The 6,508-nt window shown below is 38.5% G+C and overlaps 1 long non-coding RNA gene across 2 annotated transcripts; it reads left to right on the plus strand.

Annotated features, from left to right (window-relative positions):
• Nucleotides 1–1,845: 1,845 nt before the first annotated feature.
• LOC127059514 (uncharacterized) lies at nt 1,846–4,997 on the plus strand. 2 transcript variants are annotated; one of them, XR_007777434.1, is made up of 3 exons: nt 1,846–1,954; nt 3,062–3,261; nt 4,771–4,997. It is a non-coding gene; the product is annotated as an uncharacterized LOC127059514 (long non-coding RNA). The 2 variants fall into 2 exon arrangements; XR_007777435.1 differs by having other exon boundaries at nt 4,774–4,997.
• The last annotated feature ends 1,511 nt before the right edge of the window (nt 4,998–6,508 follow it).

The following is a 6,508-nucleotide window of genomic DNA, read 5'->3' on the forward strand; positions in this document are numbered from 1 at the left end:
GGAATTACTATCCTTAGCTTCAATTACATGGTCCCTTGGTACCTTCAAATTGATTTACAAAGGTTTTGTACCTGTAAAGGGCTGTAGCTCCTGAGCAGAACTGCAGCTATTTTTTTTTCAGGTCTTTATGAATTCTACAGCTATTGATAGCAAATGCTACCAGCTTTGGGGATAATACAGAGTAGCTAGCAAGTGCACTGGTGTTAACAGAGCTAATGGTGTCTGTGGTATTTCATATTTCCTGAGATGAGGACTGTAGAGACTTGTTAATTACACCTGTGTATGTACCCCAAATGAAGGCCCCCACAAGGAATTGGGAGGTTTCACCCAAGCATTGCTGCTGCTGGCTGACACTGCATCCTGCAGCCCTTTGAAGCATATTTTAAAAAGTTAGGTCTTTGGCTCTCAGGCAGACATGGCTCTATCAGAGGATGGAAATGAAGGGAGGAGCATCTCCACAGTCTGCAGCCTTGTCCATGAGAAGTGAGACAGAGTGCTTTGCTGCTGGAAGGGCTGGGTTAAGTATGCTGTGGGCCCTAGGTGAAATACTGCCTCTGTTTCTTTAATGAAGAGGAATTTTACTGAAATCACTTTTAAATTCAGACTTTCATTCTGCACTCAAAACAAAACTTCAGGGTCTTATATGTACAAGCTACAGATTGCATTCATAACTGAAATTGGGAAAGAGTGGTCTCTAGACTTCTGGGTAACAAAACTGTAAATCACAGCTGACACCTTCTTTTGAATGATATTAGGCTTGACACTCAACAGAGACAAATAACATGGTTTTATTTGTAACATATGTCAGTGCAGCTGATTTTTAGTCAGCTTTAACTGCTAAAGGAGACCACTTACTGTGTAGTTTACTATCATCATAATCCAGAAAAATCCACAAAGAATGTTATTTGTGGAAAAATTAATTTCATCTAATCAGTCTTTATTTCTGAGCTCAAGAGGGATAACAATTATTCTCTTGTTGGGGTATGCAACTTGCAATGAATACTTTTTACATTGTTCCCCTTGGTCACTATGGTTAAGTGTATTACTCTTTGATATTATTTTTCAATATTTATATATGCTAATTCAATAGGAAAGCAAGTCATAACATGATGTCTTTATATGCTTCTTTTGGTGATCCTTAAGTCAATAAAGAGTATATTTTGGTTTCCATGAGCAGTGGTCTTGGTAGTTCTTTCAAAAGTACTTAGGTGACTACTTTACTGTTGCATGTTTCTTGTTATCACTGCAAATAGTTGACAGAGCTTTTAACTTTGCATTTAGTTTTGTACATCATTTTACAGTAGATCTCTGTTTTCCAAGGCTTGAAAATAATATACATCTTTACAAGATATCTTTTATGCAGCATATGACATATGTGTAAATACAGATCCTCAGCTGCTCCTTATGCAGCCTTCCTTGGTCGCTGGAATGACTGAAAATTTAATCCAAAGCATTGTCAAAAATACTTTCCAGACTCTCCCTGCTGCAACAGAGACTTAAATGCATCATGTTCAGAATACCTAAAACTGAATTATTATTATATAATCTTAGCACAGCCTCTTGTTTGTATTAGCAAGGCCTGGCAGTAGAGTGTTAGGTGAACATTGTTCAACTCTCCAACACAGAACTAGTAGAGTTCAGCACGGTTTGGCAGTAAGTTGCCCAAGAAAAAGAACAACTTTACATAAAGCAAAAGCAATTAAACAATTTACTGTTGTCTTCAGCAACCTTGGTACTTATTAATCTTAAGATATACCATACACATGGGCAATAAAAAGCATAATTTGACATGTGTGTATTTATGTAAATGTTTATATAAAATCAATATTTTCTATATATTGCCTTAGGCCTGTTCACCACCAAATTAATCAGGACATACTACAGAGGATTACAGAATGGGTAAAAAGGAAGGGACCACAGAGGCTCATCTGGTCCAACTTTCCATCCAAGCAAGGTAATCCAAGAGCATATTGCCTTTCTCCTTAAAATATTTCATCATCAGATTTGCAAGACACCTCTATGGGAGTAAACTGTAGAAACAGTTTCATCTGGCTTTTGTGTATGTATCTTAGCACAAAAATTTAATTGCCTGTATGGCATACATTTGCAGCAGATTTCCCACTAGATGATTTACATTTTGTGGCTCTTTTTGGTTTATGTTTTCTATTTTAATAGTTAAAAAAAAAAAAATTGCAAAGAAGTCTTTCTGTCCATAGGGTGACAACCCAAGTGTGAAAATTCTTCACATTTCTTGAGGCATGCTTGTTGGGGAGAGAGCTGGTTAACCAGTTCAAAAGGTTACCCAGCCCCTGTTTCCTACATATTTTTGTTTGGTTTGTTGTGCTGTAATGGGACTGTCTCCCTGGGATTCACAACTCAAGTGAAAATGATTATTTGACTTGTACTTCCTTCTAACCCCTCTTGTCAATGCTGTTCCTCACTGTTGAACTGTGTAATTCAGAGTCAGTGTTACCAGATTGCTTTTGTCAGTACCAGCACATTAACATGCACAAAAGGGACTGGTTTGGTACCCTGAAATATAAACTGTCACTAAAAGAGCTTGTACAGTTTGGCAAAACTGGAAATAACTGGCATTCAGAGCAGCAAATTGACTTCTAGGTGCTGAATATTCAGCGTTTATAAAGTCATCATGAGAAATTCATTACTGAAGGTTCTTTGCATTAAATTTCTTGGGTTTGCTTTCTCATCAACTTAATAAACATAGGAAGGCTTACTTAAATCCTAGTCCTCATTCTAGAGGGCTTTTAGTTATCCAATAAGAAAGTAATTTGTTGTTAATTGTATTCTATAAAGCTGGACTTGATGGAAAGTGTGAAGACTTGTGGTTTGAATACTCCTGCAGTGTTTACTGCATTGCTCTTTTCTTTGCTTAAATTCTACATGGTAGATCTAACCTAATTAATGAATTCTTAAGGTCTCCTGTTGGAAAAGGATTGATTTCTGCTCTCATATTACTTGTTGATGAGTCTGATTTGTTGTGGAAAACAAACCTAAGCATAGCTGATTCACTAATTTTTCTTCTCTTTATTTGCTATTCCAGTTCTATCACTGTCCTATCACATGTAAAGCTCAAACAACACCACCCAGACCCCCAAGGCATTTAAAATGAAATAAAAATATGAAGTAAAAATATGAATGTTGTTAACAGCACACAGCAAACCAAAGGTAGATTCTGAGATGGAATAAATCAGCCTTGGAGTGATCACAACTTACCCTTAGCTGGTAAATCTTAATCACTAGGTAGGTAATGATTTTTCTAAAAAGTCACTTATTGCTCTGGGCTTTTATTTTCACAGTTTATGCTTTGAAGAGGTTACATGTCATTTATAGGTTGTTTTGGCACTGGCTGCTCAGTGGCTGGGATTTTTCTTAAATTTAAACCCCAAGGCTTGGTTCTACTTGGGGTGGCTAGTGGATGAGGGGGATAATGCTTCCCCACACCAGCTCCCTGGAACTGAGTGCCCTTGGTCTGTTATTATAGTTAAAGGTATGTAAGACATGTATAAAAAGGGCAGTCAGAATGCTGAAGAACTGCCTTCCTTGGTGGCTTTCCTGAAGAAATGAGATTTCTAACAAAAAGGGGTTGTGAATAAAGATTAGTCCATAAAATGTAAAGTGTAATGCAGTAGCCTGATGATGGAGAAGGTGTTCCTGCACAAGATTAGAATGTAAAGAAAGACTATACAGTTCAGGAAGATATAAAGTCTGTGTCCATCATGTGAGATCTTATGGATTAAATGTACCAGGGCTTTCAGGGCTCTCAGAGCTAGTTTTGTGCATATGTTATTAGGCACCTTTTGAAAATTAGTTGGGTTTGGTTACAAAGAAAAAATGAGAAGTTATGGCAAGATTCTGTGGATACAAAGTAATTTTTAATTCCAGGAGGCAGACACAGTATTTATACATTGTCATTGAAAGTGTCTAAGTTCACATAATACGCAAGAACATGATCTTGTCATGTTCATGCAAGTAGCTCTCTGAGAAAAGTTCTTTATTTGATTTGCTTGAACTTTTAATTCAGGCTTTGTAGGAATATGCCCTTGATCTTTTATCAGAGGAATCTGATCCCCAATTCTCTATATTGTGTGATTGGTCTCCAATCCTGACACCTTTTACTCAAGTAAGCAATGCCTAGTTATTTTAATTTGTCTTTTATGGAGCTATGTGTGGATGGAGGGAGAGCAGAATTTGTTTGTTGGTGAGCCAGGCAGTTTCAGAGTAAGAAGGTGGGAGATTGGGCTAGTAAAGAAAATAGATTATTTTAACTTTTTCGCCCTGTGAAAAGTAAAAATATAACCTGAATATTGAATTGCTTTAGATATTAATGACCATTGTAGAAAAATACAACTGCCACAGGAGAAAAAGTTATCATTTATTGAAGTTGCTATTCAGTTTCTTATACCCGTGATCATCACCCTGCACAGCAATCCTGACCTGCAGGTATTAAGCCTGAAATTTGCAGAATTGCACCACTCCTTCCATCCCTCCTGAACCTCTGCTTAAAGGAAGGAAGTCACAGCAGGGCACTTTGTCTCTTCAGTGGTGGAGAGAGAGAGCACCCCTAATGCTACTGAATTTGGGAAGAAAGCAGTTCTGCCACTTAAGAACACAAAATTAAAATTAAAAGTAATTCCGCCTGATTACTCATTAAGATTTAAAAAGAAAAAATGAAATTCATGGCCTACTTGGTGGTCTGAAGACATCTAGCTTGCAGAGATTCTGATAGCTGTGATTTAAATTGTACCCCAGCAGTGCAAATAAAAAAGGAAAGAGGTGGCATCGCAGGAAGCACCTTGCAGAAATTGTACCTCATTACTACATGAGAAGGCAGTAAATGAGGTATATACAATCAGCTTTGGACAACTTCATCTTCAAAATGCAGAGGTAAGTATTAAAATCTAGAACTGGCTTTCCTTAATAACATTTTTAAACAGGCTGTTTGACTTCATTCAAAACTAACTCTCTTTAAAACTGTTTTTATTAGTTAAAGCCTGACTTGAACACAACCTTTTCACTGATCAGACAGGTGGTCATGTGTGACTTTGTGCTGGTTCTTGTCTTGCTCTGACAGTGCTGATCACACCCCAGACTTTCCATTGCCTGGAGAACCTACATCAGGATAAATATGAATCTGTCCATAGGGTTAGTTTGGTAGCACAGTGGTGTGTGTTAGTATGAACATCCATATTTTTAGAGACAATGTCTATCTTATGCTGCCTCCCACTGCCCAGCCCTCCCTGTTGCACTGCCCTGAGGCAATGGGGAAGTGAATCCTCTGAGGACTGCTAACCACAGGCTGTGTTTTCATCCAGAGGGAGAGCAGCCCTCAGCTGGGATATCCATGCTTCATCTGTTGAACAGTCTCTAATAGCACCTTAATTTTTTTTTTCTGTAAGAACCTGGTTAAGTCTCTGCTTATGAGTTTATGAGCAGCCACTGTCCTATGAAATATGTGAATATTTAAATTCTGATTGCTCCCCTCTGCATCCTACAAAGGAAATGAAATTAAATGATTGGTATCAGATTGAACACCTGCACATGTAAAAGACAACAATTAAAATAACTGTATTAACCTTGTGTAATCAGGTTTTCCTTGCCATTAGTACACCTACAGCAGTACTGTGGTTTCTCAACAGCTTACATAATGGTCTTTGAGTGTTCTTTCTAGTGCACAGACACACAGAGTCCAACCAGAATAACATTATTCATTTTATTAATTGAAAAAAAGCCAAGATGCTTTGGGATTTTCACCTGAGAGGTTTCTAAAACTTCATATCAGAAGACAATGAACTGCCTGGTCTAGCTTAAGTTAACCCTTCTTTCAGCTAGACAAATGCAGTCTGTGGCTTCCAAAAGTCCCCTTCAACAGTTTCATGGTTCTGTGAAACACCACGGTGCAATGCCTTCATATCAGGTGCAGTTACAGTGCTTCTAAAATTACAATAAATGATCAAAATGAAGGAAAAAAGGATCTAAAACTTTCTCACAAGGAGAGGTGCAGGGTCAGGCAGCAGTATCTGGTTTCTGGTGGCCATGAATAGGACCTGAGGGAACAGCATGAAGCTGTGTCAGGGAGGTTAGGGTTGATTAGGGAAAAGTTCTCCCTCCAGAGGTGGCTGAGCACTGGAAGAGGCTCCTCAGGGAAATGGTCACAGCACCAAACCTGACAGAGTTCAAGAAGTGTTTGCACAATGCTCCCAGGCACATGGTGTGACTCTTGGGGCTGTCCTGTGCAGGGCCAGGAGCTGGACTTTAATGATCTGCGTGGGTTCTTTCCAAATCAGTTTATTCTATGATTCTATGAAGAAGCAAACCAGCCAGTTCATCCTCCTGTGCCATTGGTCTTTTGAGCAATATCCTGCAGGGGAGAAAGCACCACCCTTTTTTGAGTGCATGACCCATTTTTATGCCCAGCATGTAAAGTTTGCACTTCAGCTTTTGCAAAGAATGAACTGTCCAGATGACCAAAGCACAGGGTACAAATCAT

Source organism: Serinus canaria, chromosome 4 (assembly GCF_022539315.1).
Source record: "Serinus canaria isolate serCan28SL12 chromosome 4, serCan2020, whole genome shotgun sequence".
NCBI classification, from domain to species: domain Eukaryota; kingdom Metazoa; phylum Chordata; class Aves; order Passeriformes; family Fringillidae; genus Serinus; species Serinus canaria.